The sequence below is a fragment of the Octodon degus genome, unplaced genomic scaffold, assembly GCF_000260255.1.
Source record: "Octodon degus isolate 3935 unplaced genomic scaffold, OctDeg1.0 scaffold00015, whole genome shotgun sequence".
NCBI lineage: Eukaryota > Metazoa > Chordata > Mammalia > Rodentia > Octodontidae > Octodon > Octodon degus.
In genome coordinates, this window is record NW_004524591.1 from 26174310 (window position 1) to 26201339 (window position 27030).

The 27030-nt window shown below is 40.8% G+C and overlaps 1 protein-coding gene and 1 pseudogene across 2 annotated transcripts in view; both read right to left on the reverse strand.

Annotated features, from left to right (window-relative positions):
- Mkln1 (muskelin 1) overlaps positions 1-27030 on the reverse strand; it is a 377765-nt gene that overhangs the window by 190732 nt on the left and 160003 nt on the right. The gene's annotated exons all lie outside the window — the stretch shown is intronic.
- On the reverse strand, positions 20893-22247 carry LOC101575243 (annotated as a pseudogene). Its single transcript, XR_001117004.2, has one exon. The product of XR_001117004.2 is annotated as an SWI/SNF-related matrix-associated actin-dependent regulator of chromatin subfamily D member 1 pseudogene (transcript).

Sequence of the window (27030 nt, forward strand, 5' to 3'; positions counted from 1 at the left end):
TTCATTCACAGTTTGGTGGGGGTGAAAGTCCAAGATCAGGTGGCCCATTCAGTTTGGTTCCTTGTGAGGGGCCCCTTGGCTGCTTCACAACATGGTAGAGACAGAATGGATCCAGTGTACAAAAGGCCCAATCACACAGGTTGGCCATGCTTTATAACAGCCAACACATGCACAGTCTAACTGGTATCAGGGGGGCCTGGTCCTAGCTCAGGCCTTTCAGTGGCTGCTTCCACAAAGCTGTCAGCCTCAGGTTGCTGGAGTTCGAACCTCACACCTCTCCCGCTGGCCAAAAGTGCCCTGAAGGCATTCGAGCAACCAAAAAAAAAAAAAAAAAAAAAATCCTTATAAAAGGGGCATGCCCTGTAGCTCAGTTCTTTAAGTGGCTGCTTCAACAAAGCAGTCAGGCTCAGGTGGCTTGGGTTCGATCCCCACAACACAATACAGCCAGTCATGCCTTGAAGGCATTCCGAGAAAAAAAAAAAAAAAAAAAAAAAAAAAAAACACTTCTAACTGGTATCAGGCAAGAACAACATCAATCCCTTCCAAGGGCCAGGCCACTAATGACTTGGCCATTCCAGTAGGCCCCACCTCTTGGTTCTATCACTTCACAGCCTCACACACTGTGGCCCAAGCTTCCAGCAAAGGAACCTCTGGATGCAAGCTACATCCAGTCTGGAGCACACATCTAATTGGTAGAGAGCAGTGATGCCTGCTAAATATCTACAACCCACAACCTCCATAACAAAGAATTGCCTCGTCCAAAATGTCAATGCCAAGATTGAAAAGACCCTACTACAGTCTCCAAACTTTGTTTTTCATGACACTGACTCTTATGTCTTCTAGGCCAGTTATTTTTGTGAAATGTGCCACACTGTCAAGAATTCCTGATTATTTGTTGGTGACTAGTTTTCATTTAAACTGAGGGCAATAATATTATGACTGTAGCAGCTATTATTGCATAACAAATTCACCCCCACATTCAGAGACATAATATTAAGAACCATTTACTAGGTAGTTCTGCTGACCATGGCTGGGTTCAACTGATTTTTGAACCATTCATACATGTCAAGTCACACTGACTAATGACTGGCCAATTTGGGATGACCTCTACTGGGATCTGTACTCTTAGTCTATCATCCTTAGCAGGATAGCTCCAGAAGAGGAAGTATCTAAAAGAAAAGGCAAGTGTCTCCTGAATCCATAAGCTTAGACCTGACACTCTTGTTATTTTAACAGCATTATATTGACAAAAGCATGCAACAAAGCCAGCCCTGAGTCAAATGACAGAGAAGTGAACTCTACCTCCTCCCATTGCAATCAGACTACCAAAGTGGTATTGTGAACCTCTCATCAAATACGGTGTCAGGTCATCCCACTCTTAGTGGTGTTTAAGTGTCACACTTGGTTAAATAGTACCTGACCTCTTTTATGGAACACTCTACCTTTTATGTATTTGGGAACACTGGGATGCACTGCACCAATCCTGCTCAGCATTGTATTATTTTCTGAGTGCTGTGATAACAAAGTACTCACAGAACTGATGGTTTAAAACTATAAAAATTAATTGTCTGGAAGTTAAAAATACAAAAATAATATGTTAGGAGGGTCATCCTTCCACTGAAACCTACAGGGGAAAATCCTGCTTTGCCTTTCCTCCATTAGCCCTGGGCCTCCCATGGCTTGCAGCTGTAGCTCTTCAGTTCATCCTCTGCCTTCATGCCACATTCTGCCCATGGGTCTGAGTCTCTACGTGGCTGCCTTAGAATAAGGATGCCTGACCTATTGGATGGATTAAGAACCTGCCATATTCCAGTCTGATCTCATCTTAACTAATTATGCCCTGTTTCCTGATAGAAGCACGTTCTGAGGACTAGGATTTCAACTTTTTTTTGGAGGATGTAATTTAACCCCTAAATCCCATCACCTTTCATTCAGTTGTTTTAGCATCCATTGTATCTCATCATCTGGTCCTCCGGCCTCGCCCCTCAAGCCACTTGTTGCTCCTCTAGCCCCATAATTTACATGAGGCTTTGGAGGGGACAACTAGACACAAACCATAACAAGTACCTTGATTCATGAATGCTTTTGTTTGCGAACAATTTGGTTTGAAAATAGAGCATTTGGCAAAATTTGGTTTTTGTTTGCAAATTCTACATTGGGTGACAAATACAACCATGGCCATCTTTCACACACAAACACAAATATGGCCATCTTTTCCAAAACTGTACCATGAACTGATGTACCAGTGTACATGGCTTTTGCTTTGTGGGACTTTTTGTTTGTTTTATTTTTGAGACAGGGTCTTGACATGTAACCTAGACTGGCCTCAAACTCATAATGATCCTCCTCCCTCAGCTTCCTGAGTGCCAGGTTTATAGAAGTGGTCTACTACACTTGGCCGACTTTGCTTTGCATACAACCATCTTTGTTTGTGTATTTGTTGTGGTGTTGGAGATCACACCCTGGGTCTTGTACATGCTTGGCCATCATTCTGCCATGGAGCTACACCCCAGCTCTACAGCTATCATTTTTATACAACATACACACAGAATCCTTCTGACCAAATAGCCTCAAACTTGACTCATGGCTCTTAGTGAAATGAAACATAAATACATTTAAAATCTTTCAAAGATTAAAAAGGTTTCTAATGTGATTACTCCAAATCACCCACCTCTGCAAGACCTATTTCTGTCATCCAGCTCGCTCAGGGCTCTTGTGTTTCTCTCTGGCGAGCATTTCCTGAGAGAAAGTCTCATCATCATTCCTAAAGTATAGTCATAATGCCAACTGTCATTTATTGAATGTTCTGCCTTACATACATTTATTTGTAATTGTTGCAGCAACCCAGTACATAAGTATTGTTACCACATATTACAGATGAGAAATCTGAGGCTTAATTCCCTCTAATGAATGTAATTATTATGTATACTTAAACCATACCAACAAACAGTAAAGAAACAAACAAGAAAGAATCAAGTTGTATCAAGTACAGTTAAAAATTCCCTAGAGTGAATGTAATTATGTATACCTAAAATGTGTCAGTAAACTTAATCCAAAGAAAGAAAGAAATCTGAGGCTTAAAGTGTGGTACTGGAAGAAGCATTGACTTTGGAACCTGATGTCTTGAATCCTGACTCTGTTACCTATCAGGTGTGTGACTCGGGCCTCTGGATCTCGGTTTGGTTTTGTGTACTGTGGCACTGATGATATTTGCCTGACAGATTGAGACTGGCATTTTACCTCACCTAGGACAGGTATTATTTGTTCTCTTTTTTACCTATTCTGATGATAAGCTATGACTCCTAGGTCACATTGGATCAATCACAGCGACACAGAGTCCATCAGCAATTACTCAGAGTCAATCTATCTCATTAATTCAGAGTATTCTCATTAGGAATTAAAGATAGTTTGATTTAAGTTTCAGCTAAAATATCTTTGGGAATAAAAGTTTGCTAATCAATTTCTTAAAAAATAATGTAGGAGAGAGATGAGATTATTCAGTTTAAGAGAATAACTTTTGGGAAGACTGTTAGCATGTTACATGCACATTATGAAGTTCATTTACAAATCTTTCTCCAAAAGCAACCTCAACTTGGTTAACCTGAAAACAATGCATTCATTCATTCATTCCAGCTACAGGCTACATTTTTAAAATATGTGGTCAGGCAATTTTATCATTGAACTAACATCACATATAAGAATATACTTCTATGAATAAGATGGGTATGGCATCACTAGGTGACATAACTTTATGAAATCCCTGTCATATATGCTGTCTATTTATTTTTATTTACATGTATATATGGTACTGGGGATTAGGCACTATGCATGATAGACATGTACCACTGAGCCACATCTACTGCAAGCCCTGTGCTGTCCGATTCTGACCAAACTATCATTAGGTAGCATATTCCAGTAGTAGTGAACACCTCCTAAATCCCATACAATATTCTAGACACCTGGAACACATCAGGGAATAAAACAAATACCCTGGTTCTCTAGGTGAGGAGACAGATGAAAAACAAATTTGCAAATTACAGGAGTACTAAAACTAGATAAGTGCTAATGAGAGGAAATAAAACAGGGAGTATATAGAGAATTGCTATTTCAAATAGGATTAATATCACTTAAAGGTCGTATAGTGAGCAAAGACTGGAAAGAGGCACGGAAATTGTTTGTGTGGCCCTCTGAACACTTAAATGGCCTATACTAGTAACACTTTTTTAAGTAGTAAAAAAATTAATGGACAGAGGGTAGAACTTCTTGGTAGACCATTTGCCTAGTGCACAAAGGCACTGGGTTTGAGCCCCAGCACTGCAAAAAAAAGAGAAAAATTAATCTTCCCAACAGCTATTATCATGGATTCTGACATTTCTACAAGAGGAATCAAGACACAAGAACATTAACTAAATACCCCAAACCATACAGCTATCGTGAGATATACCTAAGCTTGAGCTTGGGTAGTCTTTTTCTGGTGTTTGATATTTTTAAGCACCAAAGTTTACTGTGGTTCTTCCTCACAGTTAGAAGAAGAGGGGATTTTTTATTTTATTTTGTTTTAGGGAAGGGTCTACAGGGTGTTCAGGGTCTCACTACTAGACCATCTCAGTGGGCCCCAGCGCTGAGGGAAGTGGGGATTAAATCAAATTGTCACTAAAGGCTTTTAGTCATGATTTGTCACTTAGGGCTGGTGTAGCTCAGTAGTAGACCACTTGCTCAGCCTGTGCAACACCCTGGGTTGTATTCCTAGCATGGACAGAAAAAAAATTGACATTTACCCTTCGTGAAATGGGTCTCCAACAGAAAAGTAATGTGTTTTTGTTTTCCTTCTAAAAATTTCTAAAGTACTATGTACTCTAGACATTTAATGTAGGTCTTCTAGATTCAAAAATTTTAATTTATGAGAAAAGAATTTTTCCAATGTATAGTATATTATCCTATCAATTACCATACATACAGTCATCTCCCATTTTTAAAAATCTTTTATTTATTTATGTATTTGGTACAGGGTCTCACTATGCAGCTTGGACTCACAGTGATCCTTCTGTTTCAGCCTCCCATTCTTCCAAACTGCACTTTTTAAAAGGCGAAATACACAAATTCCATCAGTTATGCTGATAACATTGGCAATATTATTATCAGCTTTTACTGTCTTTTGGAGCACACTCTTGGAAGCTTGGCTTTGAGTCAAAAGAATTTAGGAAGTAGTGGTTCCAGCCAGAGAAACTGAACGTGAATAACTTAGCTAATGTTTTCTAGAAAAATAGAATGCAACCAAGAATTAATGCTAATGCTTTATTTAGGAGATGCAGTCGGAGGGTAATGAGAGTGAGGGAAAGAAGGGAGACAGAGAATGATAGAGGCCCTGCCAGAGTATGCTTGAGTGATCTGCAGAGACAACAGTATGTGATGTAGCCACACAAAATACCCCCCTGTATGCCATATGGCAAAAACGTATCTCAGGTAAGTCCTTGGGAGGAGAAAGCACAGGGGACCCATCTTCATGGTGCCTTTCCTATTTTTTAATAAGCAAAATTCATCCTGCTAGGAGTTGTAATACTCTACTCTGTCACCTGTTCCCACTGTTAGCCTTGCAGAAACCCAAATCCAATGCTCTGTGGTGTGACCTTTAATCTTGTTTGAGGAGCAGAGAAGCTAGAAATTCACAGTGTCTTGCTGGTGAGCTTGTTGGCCTAATAGAGGCCATGGTGGAGGGCAAGGCTGGCAAAGTGGTAGATAAGCCCCAGTCGTAGGAATTTGGGCTCTGTGAGCCAAACAGAGCATTTGGCTGCGGCAATGGCTGAGAAGGAATAAGCAACTGAGGATTTTAGATGATGGCAAGAGAATCTGATAAGGCACCTACAGTGTATCTGATACACTGAGATAGAGGGTAAGGTGAAAACCTGCAGATATATTTAAAAGGCATTCAGAACTGGAACCAAAGAGACAATGTTTTTGAGGTTCCAGAAGAAAAAAAACAATTCCTGTGTCATATCAGATTATCTTCCTAGACAGTACAGACTAAAGATCAGGCAGAGCTGTGCTTAAGTCACACTGTATATGTTCAGGGCGATCTCCTCAATCCCTCTAAGTCTTAGCTTGCTAACATGAAGATGTTATCAGATAGCTCATGGGTTTAAAGCATTAGCATAATGCTAGACATCCAGTAAATGCTAAATAAGTTGTGGCTATTATGCTCATTAGCATTATTCTTTTTTTTTCTCCATAATTTTATTGAGAAACACATAGCAATGAGACAGTTTCAAACCAAATTGGTAGGACAGTTTCAATAATTAACACATTGCATACTCTCTTCCTAGTAGTTATTTGCTCTCAAAGATGCAGACATGATATCCTATTTACAAACACTAGTAGAACAAATCCCTCTATTCATTAAGAGAATGTAACTATGTTTCTATCCTAACCATTTTGAATACACAGATACAAAATGGACATTCATCTGTATCTCCTTTTTTGTTTAGTTCCGTCATTTGAATATTATAGATGTGTTAACTCAGCAAAATATTCTAAAAGAGTCCAGTAGCCCATAATAGTATTGGGTCTTATGCTTGACTGGCAATGTCAGAAATTGTTGACCTGAGTCCCCTACAGCTCAACATAATACCATGGCTTTACTTCTTATACTTCGTTTTTATATTTTTCTGCTGGATAGTTAAGACCAAGATAAAGCAGGACATATGTAACAAGAGTTGTAGCTTTTGGATCTGATAAGGTCAGTCAAATCCCCTCAGGATTTATCCTGAGATCATTAGCATTATTTTTAGATAATCATGTAATTTTTCCCAACTCTTCCCTGTTTTCATACTCCTTTTAAATGTTTGTGAGTCGGGTGAGTCACACAAGCCCAAGGTGGTTAGCTATTCTCAAGAGTAGTGGCCCCAGGATCCCTCTGTACTAGACATCATGGAGTCACGTTAAGGCTGGTGGCCCTTTCAGGATGCTGACACATTACACCCCAAGAAGACCACTAACCTATCACCTTGGAAGAGTGATATGACATATCTTAATTGGTCTATTCTTATAGTTTTTCCAGTTCAAATTAGGGAAACAAAGTTTGGTAGATGAAATCTTGCTTGGTGCCCGTAGGAAAGCATAGCCATGTACACAGATGTTGCTGGAGTCACACAATAAACAGGTTCTTGTAAGACTAAAAATGGGAGATTAGGGCCAGGGAGATAGTTCAGTGATCTAAGTAACTGATAGTTGGACCTTATGCTTGCCAGGCAGGTGCTTGTGCTGCTAAGCTGTATCCTCAATCCCCCAAAATAAATATAATTAAAAGAGTCCTTGGTGCAAAAAAGATTTTGCATTAGTAGCTTAAAATTAGCCTCTTTTCTGAATCCAGTCATTTCCTTACCTTTCCTTTTGCAATCGTGTTTCCTCTTCCTTTGCAGTCCTACTCTGACTTGGATCCCCAATATTCTCACCTAGACTAATTGCTTCCTAATTTGTCTTTCTGTCTTCATCATCTCCTACTCCTGATGCAATCTAAATACCATTGCCAGCAGGTGAATAGTATGAACACTGGTTTTATCTTGCTTGCCCATGTTAAAAAATCTTTAGTAACTTCTCATTGTCACCTGAACAATGCCCAGAGTTCCTTCTAAAACTAATCTGTAGGCAGTGTAAAATAGCAAAAGCCTGATGCTCAGGCTCTCTACAAGCTGTGTTTGTAATACCAGCTACACTGTTTCTCTATTTGACTAGCTGGTCTGAGTTACTTACTTTTCTCTGAGGATGCTGTGCACTTTTTCGATGCTGACATACCTCCAGTATTGAACTGGACAACAGAAACTCCTGTGGCTTTTGATAAGTCTACTCCGTGACAAGTGTCAGTATGCCTGTCACACCCATAACCCTTCCTAAGGATTTCTAAGGTATAGGATATCAAATGCAATATCAACCTATCCTACCATTCCAAAAGAGTCATTTAGGTAAGGAGGGGCCACCTAACCTGGGGCATCAAATTCATCCTGATGAGATGATTTCTCTGGAAAGCTCTACCCAAAAACCTGTGCTTGGTGGTGAATAGCCAACACCATCAAGTTCTCTGGAAATTACATTAAAATACACTTGAGTCAGCTATTGGCGGTGGACAGAAGCAAAGTGATACACAGAGGGGAGGAAGAAAGCTGAAGTCAAATGGCAGCAGACACCATGAGTCAAAAGCTGTGAGACAAAGACTAGAAAGTATTGAGGCACAAGGGCAGCCAAAGTCAAGAGCCCACTAATAACAGATAATCAGATACAGCAACAGATATTTACTGCCAAAGAGTACACAAGATAACCCAGTTGCTATGGCTGTATTGTGTGCTGAATCACCTTCCGGTGCCTGTTGGTCATTACTTAAACTTCGATTGAGGTAACCTGAGTATATCTGTGTTCTGGAAATTAAATTTTTTCCTCTTGAAATCTATCAGTCCAGGAAACAGGAAGCTGAAGGCACACTCTGCTGGGACTTTGAAAATAATGTGATGAAAGCATACATATTTACAGGAATGTAGGTAGGGTTTCGGGAACTAAAGAGGATGCTGAGGCATCCAAAGACTAACAGCAGTGGAAGTCCAGAGAACAGAGAAGAAATAATTTTATCAAAGTCTAGAAAGATCTAGAACTGTGGAGGTGCTAGTAAACTGCCAAAACCATTTCACTAAGCAGGGTGGAAAGAAGTATTCCACCTTCTTTTTCTTCTTATTTATTTATTTAGACAGGGTGTCACTGTGTAGTTCAGGCTGGACTTGAATGCACTTTGTAGCCCAGGCTGGCCTGAAACTTGCAACAATCCTCTTACCTCAGCCTCCCCAGTGCTGGAATTACAGGCCTCCTGCACCACTCCTGGCCTTTTCTTCCTACTCTAGATACTTTCCTACTGGTAAATCTACTGTGAGCCAAAGGGTAGACCCCAGGTGACATAAAATATGAGGTAGCTCATCAGGCACAGAGTGGGGTAGAGAAAGACACTGGACTGTGTGATTGCTCCCTCTCTCACCTCCAAAAATGTATTCAGCCTAATCTGCAGAACCTAGGAATATATGTTATATGACAAAAAATGTGAATATGTTCCAGATCTTGAAAAAAGAAGCTTATCCAGATAATTGGAGTATGTCTCAAATGTAACTGCATACATCCTTAAGAGAGAAGCAAGGGGGCTCTTAAGGGAGCAGAGGAAGTGGCAGTGTGACCATGGAGACAGAGCCTGAAGTGCCATAAGCTAAAGCCAGCCTGGGGCTACCAGCAGCTGGAAAAAACAATCACAGATTCTCCCCTAAAGCCTTCTAGATCTCAGGCCCTTGCCAGAACCTTGCTTTTGGACTTGTGACCTTTGGAATTATGAAAAAATAAAAAATTCTTTAGTTTTAAGCCACCCCGTTTGTGGTAATTTGTTACAGCAGTCACAGGAAACCAATACAGACAGAGGCCAAATGGAAAAATAACCAGCACAAAATCTATTCATCTCAAATGACATGATGCTATCCCTGATCGTGTTAACTAGAAATTCTTTTGATTATCTTTTGTATTCCTTTTGGTACTTCTTTTGCAACTACTCATATGCTTCAGATTATACGCTTCCAAATTACAGTTCTTTTTACATACAAATATCTTTTCATCCACATAAGATTATGACATTTTCCTTAACAACAAAAACCCTGTCTCACACATCTTCAGAGCTCATAGAACTCTCACAGTACTTTTAACAGAGTGGACATTCTGTAATTGGTAAATGAGAAAGAAAGCTTCCATTTGTCCATCTGTAAATGGAAAATAACAATTTCCACTGACTTGCCTTTCAGAGATAATGATGGCAGTGTTTCTTGGAAACAATTTCTGTACCTGTAACCGAATGATATATCTGAAATGCTCCTTCCTCTTGGAGCAATTCCTTAGAATAGAAAAAAAACATACGTTTGGCTTTAGAAAGCTCACCATTCCATGTGAAGCTGAAGCTGCTTTCTTTTTCCTCCATGGAGAGAATAATTAAGAAAGCAAAAAGTCTGAGGATCAGTGTTTACTCAGGAACTTCAACTTATTCAATAAATATTTACCAGGGCTGGGGATGTAGCCCAGTGGCAGAATACTTGCCGAGAATATGTAAGACCCTGATTTTAATCCCCTAGTATTGTCAAAAAAGAAGAAAAGAAAGCAAAGGAAAAAAACACTATTATGTTAAAATACAGCCCATAGATCATATACACACATGTACACATGCACAATAAGTCATGATCCCATGTAAGTAATTGTCACACAACATGATGAATGTTTTTTCATAAGAACAAAATGCTGTGGGACCAGAAAGGGACTGATTAAGCTCTACTGTTGAGAGTTTCACTCCAAAAGTGGCACATTTGAGCTGGTTTTTTAGTACATGCTCAAGCAGAGGCAAAGTCAAGAGCATTCCAGGACCAAGAGAATTAACTTTGAGCACTTGCCAAGCAAACCACACCCTGCTCGACCCTATTGTATCCACAAAGGCCTATTTTTACTCATTATCCTCATGGCTACTTTTAAAGAGAAAACAATCCTGACAGCGTCTCTATTATGTATCCACATATCTTATATGTGAAATAAGGGGACTTATCAGGAGGGAAAGTAGAGGTTGACTTTGGCAAGTCCAAATACTCATCTAGTGGAAACGTTTACCTTCCCTGGGTGTCCACCTCATTTGTGAAAACTGAGTTTGGCTGTTCTGGAAGAGTATGTAGTAGTAGGGAATCTAGAGCTCAGAGGAAGGCAGGCACAGACGAGAGCACCCCTTGTCCCTGTGCTCCCAACTGGAGGCATTCTCTGTGAAAACACTCCTTGAAAGGGAATTAGTGCTTAGGTTCTTTTTGTCCCCTAGACTGACCTTCAGAATGCTTGGTGCAGAGGGAGCTGCTCTGTCCTGGGCGCCACCCAGCTTCTCTCCCAGGCCAGGCTTGCCAGGCCTCTGAGACCAGTGCTGTGCTGCTTGTGAGTAGGAGGAAAAATCTCTTGGGAAAGTAGCCAGGAGAAAGGAAAAGAATGGCTGAAATTTACCAGTGGGACACAGGGTTCCCCATCCTCACCCTGTAGCTCCCACTGGGAAAGGGGGAAGCTGAGAAATGAGAACCCCAGCCTCAGTCCACATTCCTTGTCCTGGTTTTCTAAGGAAACCTCTACCTTCCAGATCCTGCCAGGAGGCCGGCAGCATTTTCATGAGGCAGTAATAACAAGGACAGCGCGTTCCAGCCTGCTGGAGCCTGCTGGCTGGTCACTGTTTCCACTGCCTTTTGTTTTCATGCATCATTCCCCTCACTTGCTTCTCAGATTCCTCAGGGCTTTGAAAAAGCCACAAATGCTCGACACAGTGACACCACCCAGTGGGCTGGCAGACTTCACTGACATGCACCATGCCCTAAGCAATCGCCAGTATGCAAGCCCTGACAACTGACGCCCACCCACATACCTAGGAGGGGAAAGGAGCTTTTAAAAAGGGCTCACCCCCATCAGCCTGGCTCACAAAGGGAGAACTTTTAAGTAACATCCAGTGGACAGGCAAATCACATAATGCTATTTTATTAAAATGCATCTGCAAGGTATGTTGGGCAGTGGTGTACAGTAGCTGTACCCCTCTTTTTACAGCAATCTAAATGCTACCAACATAAATATCACCAGCCAAGAGCCAGAGCAACCTTACTGTGCCAGTGCACATACTAATATATTTGAGAACGTATACATGCATGCATGGACTACAAGAGCAATTAGTTCTGTGTTCTAAATAGCTTGTAAGCTATTTCAAACCATATTCTAGAGCTACCCTACAAGAATCTATAAACATAGGGCCCAGATAGGTATGGGGTTTTCTATTGGTTTTGTTTTTGGGTTTTTTTTAATAATATTAGATATAACGAAATTCTCTCATATCATTGATGAGAATAAAAATTGCCTGTTCAACTATTGCTAAGCTATCTAGTCAAGTTGAGAAAGTGTGTTCTATTTCTCAGCACTTTCCATTTCAGAGATATTCCCTAGAACTCTTACACATGCATTTGAAGAGTCATACACAAAGATATGAGACCAGCACTGTGGTCTCATACATCAAGATTGGAAATAACAAAAAACTGCACATAACAATTATCCATTTACAGAAGATTAGTCTAAAATATTTATATAATGGGACCATATATTACAATACTATTTAATAAACCTTATTATATCATAAAGACTGCACTAACTATAGCACATGAAGAAATCTCAAAATCACAATGTTATGAAAAAGCAAGCTACAGAAAAATATGTGCCCTACTTATGAGCGTATATATTGTGAAAGAAAAATATAGTATGTAATAGAAGTATAGCAACATGTGGGAAGGATTCCTACCATCTTCAATAAATTGGTTAAAACTGGGTAAGTAGAAGGAAGGCCCTTCTCATGCTACAATAATGTTTTCTTTATTGAAGAAAATATATTCAGTGTTACTATTCATTAAGTCTGGACAGTGGATATGTGGCCTACAGGTAACTCCAACAGTTATGGCCATCAAAGCAGAAAGATCTTTTGAAGTTCTGAGGATTCTCAATTATGAAAAATAAAAGTTTGTTCTGTATAATGAACCACCCGCATAAGCACAAAGGACACTAATGAGCCCACTCCGTAATGTGTGCACACTGAGGTGTTTTTCATTAGTAGAAGAAGTGTTGTATGGGTCGCTTACACTCTTACCCAAGTGCCCTTGTGACCTTCTGTATTTGTAAGCCTTTTTTTTTTTTTCAGAACCAGGGATTGAACTCAGGCCCTTGCACTTGCCAGGGAAGCACTTATTCTACTGAGCCATCTCCCCAGCCAACCTTCTGTATTTGTAAGCATCCTAAATCACGGCAGAAGTGTAATGGGATGAAGATAGGTATTGGTCCACATGTGGCCATAATTATAATCATACCCAGAAATTCCTAAGCCTGGATGACAATTACATAAAAAATATGATGCAGTCATTGATGTTTTACTCTCTTGAGAATATGATACTGTAGTTCTGAGGTAAGATTTTTGTAATCCATATTTTTTAAAGGCTTGCTGAAAGATTCTGATGATTAGCCAGTGTTATGCTTTGTGCCTCGATGTCCCCCTAAAGCCTCAGGTAGTCATCAGACAGGCTTCTAGAGTTTTTGATTGATTCATGGTCCATCATTGGGATTATGGGTGTGAGTGCTACACTCACCCTGGGGCAGGTAGCCTGCATACAACAGAAGGGAGGGAAAGAGGATTGCTCCCCTCAGCTCTTCCCTTATGCTTTTGCTGCTTTTGCTGCCTTCTTCCTCCATGAACTGTTCTCTCCACCATGTGCCATTCTGCCTTGGAGCCAGCCAAGTATGGACTGAAATCTCCACAAACTGTGAGCTAAATAAACCTTTCTCTCCTAATTTTGGGAATGAGATATTTTGTCCCAGCAATGAGAGAAAAGCAACCAAGACAGCCAAGTTGGAAAAAAGATAACTAACCATGGTTATATTCTGAGTGTTTTCAAAGAAGTTGGGCAGGGAGAAAAGAAACAAGACAGAGGGGAGCAAGCGAGCGAGCGAGCGAGCGAGAGAGAGAGAGATTGAGATTGACCCTTCAAAATTAGTTAAAATCCTTAGACTTCTCTGGCCCTGAAATATCTCTTCACCTCCTGAGTTTTTCTAAAACTCTATCTGTAACATTAATTTGACAGTTATATACTTCCTTGTATATTGCTAAAATGGGCTGCTGTTTACTCAATAGATTTATGTTTTTGTTTTTTTGAAGGATTAGACTGGCAGCTTCTTTCCTGTGTTTCTTTCTTCCTCCTCTTCCTCCTCCTCCTCTTGTTAGTTTAACAGCTTCAGGGCACAGGCCATTTTGTATTTTCTGTCATATATAACATAATGCTTCCCATAAAATATGTAATAAAGCATCATAATTAAGAATAAAAATAGGGGCTGGAAAGATAGCTCAGCGGTCTAAGCAACTGCCTGGGAAGTGCAAGGACCCAGGTTTGACCCCCTATACTGCATACCATGCCGGTCCTGGAACCCTGGGTACACTGTGCAAGTCACCAAAACCAGGAGTGGTGGCGCTCACCCATAATCCCAGCAGTGGGGAGGCTGAGACAGGAGAATCACCATGAGTTCAAGCTGTATAGCAAGACCCTGTACCAAATAAATAAATAAATAAAATTTAAAAAAGAATAACATAAATGTGTTAGGATATAAGACTAATATTATTTATTTCTATAAAGTAGAAATGAAACAGGGGCCGGGGAGATGGCTCAGTAGAATAGGCGCTTGCCTGGCAAGTGCAAGGGCCTGAGTTCAATCCCTGGTTCCACCAAAAAAAAAGAAATTACAGTAAAGTAGAAATGAAGAATTTCAAAATAAAATCTAACTGCAATACCAATCAAAATCTCAACTCTTTCACCTCTCTCTCTTTCTCTTGCCCTCTCTCTGCAGAAACTACAAAGCAGATCATTCAATTTATGTTGAAAACAAAGCTCAGAAAAAACCACAACCTTGAAGGGAAAGAATAAGGTTGAAATATACATATGCCCAGTTTCAAAATCTACAACAAAAGTGCAATAATTAGATATGAGGAATAAGGACACATATATAGATGGATAAAATAGTATTGAGTCCAGAAATATACCCTCTAATTTGTGGTCAGTTGAATTTTTGATAGGTGTAACAAGACAATTTAATTTTTACAACAAATAGGCTGGGACAACTTGATATCCATCTATAGCAATTAAGGTAGACTCTCCTGAACTCCATATAACAAGAAAAAAAAAGCTAATTCAAAATGGATGATAGATCTTGTAAGAATTAAAACAATATGGGATGGGGAGATAGCCCAGCGGTTTAAGTGCCTGCCTGGCAAGCAGAAGGTCCTGAGTTTGATCCCCAAGACCAATCAATCAATTAATCAATCAATCTATAAAACTTGGGCTGAGGGTGTTAACTTGGTGGTGGAGTATTGCTGAACATGACTGAGGCTGTGAATTCAATCCTCAATGTACACACATATAAATCTACTAAAAGAAAATCTAAGAATAAATTTTCATGATCTTGGATTTGTCAGTGGTTTCTTAGATATGTCACCAATGGAAAAAGTGGCACACACACACACACACAAAGACAAATAATCCCAATATTCTGGGAGACCGCAGAAGGAAGATCACAAGTAGCTCAAGTCCTGCCTAGACAGTGTAGCAAGTTAAAGAGACCCTGTCTCAAAAAGAAAAAGAAAAGTTTTAAAAGGGCTGGGGATGTAACTAGCGCTGAGTTCAGTCTCCAGTACCACCGACAAAAGAAGAGAGAAACAGAAGGAAGCAGGAGAGAGCAGGAAAGGGGAGAGGAAGAGGGGAGAAAATCCAACTTCAAATGTACAAACTTTTGTGTCTCAAAAAACATCTCCAAAGTGAAACACCAAACTATAGAATGGAAGAAAATCTTTACAGGTCATGTAACTGAGAAGGACCTTCTATTCAGAGTACATAAAAGCACATTACAACTCAATAATAAAAATACAGCCCACTTAAAACATAAGCAAGGGGGGCCAGGGAGATAGCTCAGGGACATAAGCGCCTGCCTTGCAGGTCCTGAATTTGAGCCCCAATACTGGAAAAAAAAAGAAAAGAAAAAGAAAACATAACCAAGGAACTTGAATAAACATTTCTCCAACACCATTTAGCACATGAAGAGATCCTCAACATCATTAATCAGTAGGAAAACAGTGAAAACCACAATATGACACCACTTCACACCTACAAGAATGACTATAAAATTGATAATAAGTATTGTGAGAATATAAAGAAGTTGGACCCCTCTTACATTATCAGTGACACATAAAATGTAAGTCACTTCAGAAAATAGTTTAGTAATTCCTCAAAATGCTGAACATAGAGTTGCAAAATTATTAAGCAATTCCTTCTTGGGCATACACATGCCAAGAGAAATGAAAACATGTCTACACAAATACTAGTACATAACAATTCATAGCAGCATTATTTATGATGAACAAAAAGTGAAAACAACCCATGCCAGTGACCTAAAGAATGAACAAATTATGGCATATTCATATAAAAAAGCACATAGTGGCCAGGATAGGTGGTGGCTGTCCTTACACTGGACAAACTTTACACTGAAGACCCCTAGAATTTGGCACCTCCTAATCCAACTTGAGTAAGTAGGAGCCATGGTTACTGTTATTTTTCTTTCTTTTGGTGCTAAGAATCAAATACAATTCCTCTGCCATTAGCTCTACTTCCAGCCCAATACTGGGATCAGCTGGGTAACAAAAATAGGAAAACAGTAAAAAAATAAATAAAGAATGAAAGGGAAGAGAAAACAGAAAAAGGTGAAAGAAAATGGAGAGGAGAAAAGAAATGAAAGAATAAACAGAGCTTACATTTATTAATTATAATGTACTAATTGCTATCTACTTATAAATACTCAACATTAATTTAGTGAGTATCTTTTGAATAAAAATATCGCTAATTGATGTCTGACTCTTCCTTGTTGGCTCAAAAGATCCATGTCATGAAGTCACTGAAGTGTAAATCCAAACAACTTGGGGAGTGAAGCTGCTGCCTCCAAGCAGGTCACATAGCTAGAGAATGGCTTTTACCTCCTGATTAGCATCCACATCTAGATCTGTCACATTTGTAGTAGTCCTCATTAGATGTCAGATGGAGTCACAGGATGCTATCCTTTGCTGTCTTTTGTGACAGAAATGATATGCTATAGTCGCGTATCAGGAAAATTATGGTTATGCTGCAGAAACAAATGACCCCAAAATTTCAGTGGCATACAATAATAGTTTATATCTCATCCATGCTTCTTGTCCCTTGTAAGTCAGGCGTGGCTCTGCTCCAGTTTGTTTTCACGGCGGGGCCTATAAGGATGGAGCAGCTATTATCCCTCCCTGGTTGTCATGGAGAGGGAAAAGATGATGTGAACCCAAACTAAATCACCCCACCCTCAAGGGAAGGAAGTACAATCTTCCAAAAGGGAGAAAGAACAGGGAAGAAACCAAGAATGTTTGGAGAAGGGTAATACTACTTAGCACAAAGTTCACAAATTTTGAAATTTGAAAAAAATATCTGAAAGGGTCTCTTTTAAAAATTTTAATAATGGTCTTTTAGGGAGGGAGAAAAAATAAGCACATGTGAAATGGACTTCCATGTCCAACGAAATAATTACCAAACACAAGAAATTCTGTTATTGGGCACTGTGGCACACACCTGGAAACCAGAATTCTGAGAGACTGAGGTATGAAGATCACAAGTTTGAGCCCAGGCAGGGCAACTTAGTAACTTAGAAAAGCCCTGTCTCAAAAAGAAAAAAAATTAGAGAAAGGATGAGGGATGTAGCTTGAAAACGATAAGGAGCAGAAGCTCCATACCCCTCAGACCTCTGTAGATTTTTGTCTAGCCCTCTTGGGTACTGTAGTCCCAGGGCAACTCCACTAATTTCCTGGGAGACCAAGGCATCCTGTCTTTCAGGAAATTAGTTCACTATGCAGTTGATCACTTGTTGGGTGCTGCAAAAGAGCAAATTCCTGTTACTCAGTAGCTGTGACTTAAAGTAACGACATCAATGTATTTCTAGAAGATGAAGTATCTGTTTACTAGCATCTTAGAAGTACATTTTTCCCAAAAAATAAGCCCCATGTACTCATTTTTAACGGGTTGGTGTTAGGAGTTGAATTGTGCTTCCATCAACTCAATGTATGTTCAAGTCCTAACCCCTGGACCTCAGAATGTGATCAAAATTTGAAATAATATCTTCAAGTAATTCAAATTAAAGCCTTTAGGGTGGGCGCTTATGCAACATGGTTTTATCCTTATAAGAGGGGGAAATCTGGACACACAGAGACATATCAGGGCTGTGTACATGCAGAGGAAAGGCCCATGTGAGGACACAGGCAGAAAAAAAACAGAAGTAGGCTGAGGACAAAGGCATTAGGAGAAACCAACCTTGCTGGCACTTTGAACTGGGACATTCAACTTCTGAAAGTATTAGAAATACATTTCTGTTTTTTAAGTCATCCAATTTATGGTATTTTGGGTTTTTTTTCCCATAATTTTATTGAGAAACAAATAGCAATGAGACAGTTTCCAATCAAATTGGTAGGATAGTTTCAATAATTAACACTTTGCATACTCTCTTCCTAGTGGTTATTTGCTGTACAAGATGCAGACATGATATCCTATTTACAAACAATATTAGAACAAATCCCTCTATTCATTAAGAGAATGTAACTATGTATCTATCCTAACCATTTTGAATGCACAGATACAAAATGGACATTCATCTGTATCCCCTTTTTTGTTTAGTTCCGTGATTTGAATATTATAGTGTGTTAACTCAGCAAGACATTCCAAAAGAGTTCAGCAGTCCACAACAGTACTTAGTCTTCCGCTTGACTGGCAATGTCAGAAATTGTTGACCTGAGTCCCCCCATAGCCCAACATAACACCATGGCTTTACTTCTTATACTTTGTTTTTATACTTTTCTGCTGGATGGTTAAGACCAAGATAAAGCAAGACCTATGCAACAAGAGTTGTAGCTTTTGGGTCTGATAAGGTCAGTGAAATCCCCTCAGGATTTATCCTGAGATCCTGTACCTCAGATTGTAGATCCTTTGTCAGTGTCGCCCTGTGGATGAGTCACGGCCATTGCTTGGCCAATGTGCTGTCTGTGAAAGCCTGAGAGAATGTTTTCTCTCCATGTGACTCTCCATAGGCACACTCTACATCATCGATCACTTTCTTCTTTGGCCCCATAATCTCCTTGATTAGAAAATTTGGAACTGAGTTACATGACGTTACAGTACAAGTTCTCATATGTCCTGAGTCTTAATTGACCTTGGAAGGCTAGGGCCAAAATGTTGGCAATTTATAGTATTTTGTCATGGAAACCCTTGCAGGCTAATATAGTGGTTATTTTGGATACGTAACAATGATGTAATGTCTAAGAAGGGCTCATGCTTTGAATTGTTGCTTTTTGCCATAATGGTAACAGGTATCACCTTCTGATCCCTCCATCATCAATGGTTGAGATGTGTGAAAAATCAGAAGACTAGGACTTATATAGTTAACAAACACATGCCTGAGGAGTCCCACCCCTTGGGAATGACTTGTACATGCTGAGAAAAAGGTAAAACTTAGAAAAAGGTCTCTCTTACCCCTCTGAATTTTCATGAATTGGTAGAAATGGATTCAAATGTGCTGAAAATGAAGAAAAATGTCATTTAAATTTTTTTTCACTCTTCAGAAGATTATTTTATTAAAAGTGGGTGACAATGATAAAAGGACAATACAAAAACATTTTGGTCCATGAAAAACATAATTGTTAATTATGATAAAAATGTATCTTCAACAGAGACGCTGTGTAGGAGCACTGAGCCTTCGCCCTGATTCCAGGGAGGAGACAGACCGGGATCAGTGGCCCCAGGGTTGACCACTGTCATTGGAAGAGAACCTTTGCTGGAGGGGTAGAAATATGGCAAGAAGAGGATGATGGGGCGAACACTCTGCTGTCCCCAGTGGAGAACAGGGAGGAGTGAGGGGCAGTGTGATGTGCTCACAGGAACCTAAGGAGGGTGGGCAAGCAGGGCCTTCATCAGTTCTGTGGCTTCAGAGCCCATGCTGAGCAGAATTCTCATGCCCAGCTGTTTCCCACCCTGCTGTGTTGAGTCTGCAAGTCTGAGATATGCTAACTCAAGGGTGGCACAACCCCTATGAATCTGAGGCCCTCCTGGAGAGATGCAAAACCACCTCAGTTGCAAGGGGCCAAAATCCCCAGGTGTTGCTACCTAAGGGGTCTGAAGCTTTGAGGGCAGGGGTTGGGGAGTCACAATCCTGTGAGGCCGGAATAGGGAAAAGTCACATATCCAACTCAGAGCTATTTTGCAGCCCTTGGTGCTTTCACTCCTCAGTGTCCTAGAAGTCACAAGTGAGTATCAACAGGGCAGATGGACAGAAGACAGGACTGGCCAGGGCTTTACCTCTTTGAATTTAGGCCTGTTTCTCCTTTGAGAGAGAGGAGCTGGGAGGAGTGAATGAGTCATCCCTCCAAGCAACAGCAGGAACAGCCTCTGCTGGTAACCACAGTCCCCAGATTAGATGTCTGGGACTCTGACAGGAAAAGACAAGATTCTCTTGCTCAAATACCAAGGGCTAGGGCAGGCATGAGGGAATTCTACAAAGGGCAGCTACAAGGAGTGTGTGAGAGAGAGCAACAGTTCAAGAACAAGCTCCAATCTGATGTGGACCCCTACTAAGGAATCAAGAAAAGCACTAATACAACAGGCCAATCCATAGGGCTAGGAACTGACCTTGGGCTTGGTGGAGCCCAAGCCAGGGTTCCTTAGTGCTAGGGGGCAACAAGTGAAGGAAGAGATTGCTCCAAATGTGTGAAAGAAGGAAACTGGGCTCTGTCGTCAGGAGAGCAAGTCAACTGGCTTACAGAGCACCCCCAGGCCTGAATCTAGGAGGAGGGTTGACAGTTCTTAATTCCTGGGTCTTTGAAGGGCAGGATCAATATAGTTGGTCCCCTTAAAGACCACCTGGCCTTAGGCCCAGTCCCTTCAGAGCACTAATTACTGCTATCGGTTCTCTCTGTAACACTATCTAGCGGTCCGATGCAGACCAGGGAAAGGCAGAGGCACATGGGAACTCTGGGACAAAGGGAAGTTGGAGGTAAGAAGAAATTGGACAGAAGAGGCTAAAATACATGTCTTGTGAGACAGAAATGTGAGACCTCTTCATTCTGGTATTGTCCTTGAACCAACAGTTCCCCAAAGGCCCTAAGTAAGACCAAGGCAGGTACTATGAGACAAGCAGCACAGGGCCCAAATAATGAATCAGTACAGCCAAATCAGGGCTTCATGAGAAGTCCTATGTATTCTGGATTCCCAGAGCTTGCTCTAATTCTTGTTGTCTCTGCTGCACCTTAGAGTAGAAGTATCGGCACATGGCCTCCTGAGCCCAAGGCTGGAAGTAGAACTCGGCTAGGCACTCTTCCTCTGGGTTGCCCATCACATTGGTCATGGTCTTGAGGTCCCAGCACTAGGACTGAAGCCAGTCATTGATAAAAACCTGAGGGTCTCTGGCAAAGCTGAGCGTGAATTCCCACTGGGTCTTCAGCTGGTTGATAGTTTCTATTGTCTCGTGGATCTTGTTGTCTAAAGTAGCAATCTCCTGCTGGCTAGCAGTGGACAGCAGAAAAGAATTCATCTAGGTCTTCAGGGTAGCATCCACTTCCACATCAATGTCATAACATGCTGTTTTTTTCTGGTCATTTGGGTCAACACTGATGACATGATTAATGATAATGGATCCTGGTGGCATAAGCAGGGCATGCAGCCTTTGAGGGATCTCTGAAAACTTCATACATTGAGACTCAAAGATCTGCTGGAGGTACTTGTCACAGATAAACTCCTGCTCACGAGGGTCTTAGAGTTTATGTGTCCTAATGTATTGCCACAGTGCTTGGATAATCCCTGGATGAGTCTGGGTGTGGATACGCAGGAGCCAAGCCAGATGAAGGTTTAATTTAAACTGGGGAGGTTCTACTAGATGATTGTCTGGTCCACACAGGTCTTTGTCCAATTCAATCACCAAGGACTTAAAAAAGGAAGAGAATTTCCTCTTTTGTTTGATGGCATCATATTTGGACAAGGCTGAATCCTCCAGGAGCCATCCCTCTACCCGAAGCTCCCAGGATGCCACCATCCCTTCCCCATCCTCAGCATCTGATTTAGCTGGATTGAAAGTGTTAGAGATGAAAATGTGCAGCTTCCATTTTTGCTTGATGGGACATTTCAAGGCATCTTAGATATCTACATGTTTCCTCATTATAGTCTGGTCCAGTTTCCTTTCAAAAGCCAAGAGGCCTGGGATTCTGGTACCAGTTAACGAATCCTTTGAGGTAGAATTTTGTCAGCCATCCTCTTTTGCTTTGCATTGTGGTTTCGATTGTGGACTGCCTGCTGCTGGACCTGCTGGATCTGCTGAGGTGCTGGTCTCTTGCGGGACTGGTCCATCCCTGATGGGCCAGGCTAGGTCGGATTGAAGGGTTCACTCCATAGCCAGGAGGTCCCATGGAAGGTCCCTGAGGTGTCATTCGGCCACCTGGAAGCATGAAGTTCTGGGAGTTCCGTCTGGCCTAGGGTAGTCACTGCGCCTGCCCCTCCTGAGGCTCCTGCGCCTCTGCTCGGGGCCACAGACTGAAAATCCACCCAGGCTGCCATCTTCCCAGAGCTGCGGCTGCAGCTGCACAAAGAACCAGAACCGGAACTCCCCCCACCAATGTAATTTAAAATGATATTTAATTACTGAAAACTATCTTTTTCCATTTAAGAAAGAATTCAGCACACAGAATTAAAATATATAGTCATAATCACCTTATCTGTATAACATATGCCAAGAAGACTGACTAGAAATATAGTCAAAGAAAACATTAGTCTTTCCTTGTGTTGAGATTGGGTTATTTTTGTGAGGTTTTTTAGACCTCTCTGAGTTTCCGAGTATTTCATAATGAGCATATATATGTTATTTTTATAATCACAAAATATATCTCTATTTTAAAGATTAAACATTGGAGCAGAAGGATATAGCCCAAATCTAGGATTGAGAATCACCTCAGGGAGAGGGAGCTCTGGAGTTCATGGATCACATCCATGCCACTGGAAGCCTTGCTGCCCATCTGTCCTGGGAATTTTTCCTAGGGTATTTTGCTATGCCTGGAAATGTGTCAGGAACAGGTCTCTGAACATTAGGTCCTGATTCTGAATTTCGACTTTTCTTTCTGAAGTCAGATCGCCACCTCTTTGTCAACCAATGACCCTACCCAAATTTTCCTGCCCTCCCCAAGTACCTCGCTGCCAACCTTTTGTACTCTGGGACTGTCCTCAGCTTCACACTGCCAACCATGAGCAGGATGGCTGAAAAGTAACATATACAACAGGAAGGAGAAGGGGGAAAAGAAAAGAAACTGGGGATGTGCTTCTGAGGTGTCCTTCCCTGTGAAAGCTTGATGCTTTTGGCTCCCATATTCTTATGCCTCCTCTTTGGAGTCATGGCTGTACCTGATTGGTGAGTTTGTGAAGAATACACAGGGCATGCTCAGTCAAGCTTCTCCTTTTTCCTTGGATTTTTGTCTGCCCACACTGAGGATATTACTTGGCTGTGCTGTCCTATTGAAAGCATCACCTTGCTAATCCAACCCTCACCTACAGTAGACTTTACCTGTCCTGGTAAAATGTTATTACCTGTGGTAGAGAAATAAGTATAGCTAATTATGAAATTCAATTAGCAGTACTATTAACTTTCACATTAAAATTACTTTAACAATAAAGTTCTTATGGACTGAATAACAACCTCTCCCCAAATTTTTGTGTTGATTTGCTCTTCCCCAAATATGACACTATAAGGAGGTGGGTTGTTCAAGAAGTCGGGGGATCAGTACCACTATGAAAAGGACCCCAGAGAGAACTCTCTTATTCCTCTTGATAATGATACGTAAAGATACAGTAAGAAGTCTGTACTTCAGGTCCTAGAAGAAGTCCCCAGCATAAGCTGGCCATACTGGCATCCTGGTGTTGGACTTCCAGTTTCTAGAACTGGAAGAAATAAATGCTTGTTGTTTGTAACCACCAACTCTGTGATACTTTACCAAAGTGACAAAGACAAAGGTAACATTTTTGGTTTCCATCTGCTCACTCTTTGGTCTCTCATCTTGAGTAGAAGCAGAAATGGGTAGTGGGGAAAAGAAAGCTATTAATGAGATCCTCACAGTGACTCATAAAGGAAATAATTTAAGCATTAACTGTGTTCTCTGCACTAAGAAAGGAGCTTTACATATGCTACTTTATTTAATCCTCACCCTATAGTGTACATTATTTTTCTACATCACATATAAAAGAACTAAGGCTCAGAGAAATTAAGAAACTTACCCAAGTTCTCATAGCTAGTGTGTAGCAGATGTCTCTCTCATTTCAAAGCACGAGCACCTTTTTTTTTTTTTTTTTTTTTTTTTTTTTTGCTTATGAGCGTCTCTTTGAGTGCCACCAAGACATTTCTTAGGAACAGAGACAGTGTTAGTGTTTGTGTCTAGATGTCCCCCCCCCGCAAAGTCATGGGGCAGGAATATAGTTTATGATTGATTCATGATTCAATGCTGGGATTATGGGTGTGAGTGCTACACCCATCCTGGGGCAGGCAACCTGCATATAATAGAAGAGAGGGAAAGAGGTTTGCTCTTCCTGCCAGCCCCTCCCTTTTTGCTCTTGCTGCTTTTGCTGTCTTCTGTCACCGTGAACTGTTGCCCTCTGCCATGTGCCACTCTGTCTTGGAGCCAGCCAAGTATGGACTGAAACCTCCACTAACTATAAGCTAAATAAACCCTTCCTTCCTTAATTTTGGATGTCAGGTATTTTGTCTCAGCAATGAGAAAAAATAGGACAGACAGCAAGCTTACTTGCAGTAATACCTTGTCATGGCTAGCATCTTTGTTCTTAACATTCTGAGCTATCAATTGAATAATGTGAAAGGGAGACAAAGATGATCCAGCCAAACAAAAAGGAGCAAAGTGGTTATAAAACAACAACAACAACAATCTATTTTTACCCAGATTTACTGGAGACTTTTGGACCAATGACCTTCTGCTCCACCCCTAACCTATGCTGTCTTCCCCAGCTGTAAAATAATTCGATAATATCCAGCTGTACTTAAATCAGACTGCATGATGTTTCTCTGAGACTAGTCTCAACATAGCCACTCTTCACTTCAACTTGTTAAAGAACAAATCTATATTATGTGGCCTCAGATTGCATATACAGTAAAAATAATTTTAAGGAATAATGAATCAGTTTAATACAGGAAAACCAGAAGTGGCAAACTGATGAACAAAAAATATTAAAATGCTGAAGTTTTAAGCAGATAAACTGGAGATGACTTTTGGATCTGACCCCTGAAAGGACACTCAGGTAGCTGGTGGAACCACAGTTCAGCTCAGTGAGTCAACAAACTCCCCAGATGCCAGGGGACTAGGCAGCCCTTACAGGAGCTCAAGCCACTGTGACTTTGCATCTTAAAAAAAAAAAAGACTCAGTGCAGGGGCACCTGATGGGCCACTCAGCATATTCTCAATCATCCTCCAGGGAAATCTGATGCTGAAAAATGAACCTTTTCCAAAATACTGGTTTAGATCAGATGAGGAATTACAAAAAAAAATTGCCTTCCATGGAAAATACCCTGTCTCTAAATCCCTAATGTCTTCATTAGGAAACTGAATACAGGCACACCAGCTGGTCTCCACTGCTTTGAAGCACTGTGCTACAGTGGAAAGAGCCATACTGTAGGGCTGGTGACAAAAGATCGACTGTCCAGGCCCGCAGCTGCCAAGTGTTAGCTAGGTAATCTTGGCAAAGGTGTTTAACTTCTCTGAGCCTCACTTTCCTCATTTGTTAAATGAGCTTTGACCAGACTGTGGTGCGTACTGATTCTAAAATGCTTTATCCTCCAATTAGCATCTTACATGTAAAGAATGTGAAAGCACGCTCTTGGATGTTATGTTTGTAGACACCTGATTATTTCGGTGATGCTGCTTCTCCTTTTCATAGTGTTCATTGACTTCGCTTTCTGTATTAGATTAAGCCAAAATTCTTCAGTATGCACTTTATACTCTGGCAATACTAGTTACTCGCATTTTCCACAACATCCTAACTATCATATCAAATATTCATTGAACATACACTCTGTGATAGACACTTTTAAATGTACATGTTGTGCTTGCTGGAATTTTTTTTTTTTTATGTATTTAGTACATGGTCTACAGGGTCTCACTACACAGATCAAGCTGGTAGTGATTCTCCTGTTTTCAGCCTCCCAAGTACTGGGATTATATGTGCACACCACCATGCCCAGTCTCAATCACTGTCTCAGCGCACCCAGGGGGCAGGGCTGGCACGCCACCCCAGGGATAGAACCCCAGTCCCTGCATCTGCGTAAGCAGGCGCTGTAATTTGCTGAACTATCTGGCCAGTGCTGCTGGAATGTTTTGTGTTAGGATATAGCTTGCTGCTGTAACAAACATGCTGTGAAAAATCAGTAGATTAACACAATCAAAGCTTATTTCTTAGCTATGAAGCAGTTCGGTGTGGCATGCAGGCTTCCTCACAGGTTTCTTCTGTTCTGTTGCTCTAGCATCCTCTAAGCATCAGTCTTTCACTTCCAGAGCTCATAAGTGAGGAAGAAAAGGAAGCAAAGGCATACCACCTTCTTAACCTGATCCACAAATGATACACTCACTCCTTATGTTATTTGAGAACTAGCCTCCTGGCCCCATCAAAACATATGGGAGATTGGAAACTCCCATAAAAATGCCATACTGTGGAAGGAGAACACAAGTCTCTGATTGTTGACCAAGATCTCATGACCTTCCTTGACTTGTCCTCTTGTCACCTTTAAAACCTCAGTCCAAGTTTTACTTCATTTGAGTCTACTCTACCCTATTTGGGCACATCGAGGCCCTGCTTTTCCTTGTCTTACCGGGTTTTGCATCCCTTTCCACTATGAACTTTACCACATGGTGTTGTGTGCTTTCCAGGTCAGCCTACCTACCTGGAAGGACAGAGAGCAGTGATTCTTGAGAACAGGGATCTGTCCTTTTCATTTTTGTACTCTGAAAGCTCAGTATACTGCCAGATAAATAGTTGTCTTATAATGATATTGAATGAATGAATATTTTGAGTGACTGAAAGAACCAATAAATGATTACCTAAGAAAAGAAGCTGTTTCTTACAAAGGAGATGAGACTCCGTTAAGAGAGAGAGAGAAAAAAAAAAGGTGACTCAAGAACCAAGGTGTTTCAAAGAAAACAAGCTTCCCATACAAATGGAACAATTTTTTTTTTTAAATGAAAGACACCAGTTTATTGATAAACATATAGCAATGAGACAGTTTCAAATCAAATCGGAAGTACAGTTTCAACAAATAATACACTGCATATATTATTCTTAGTGGTTAATTGCT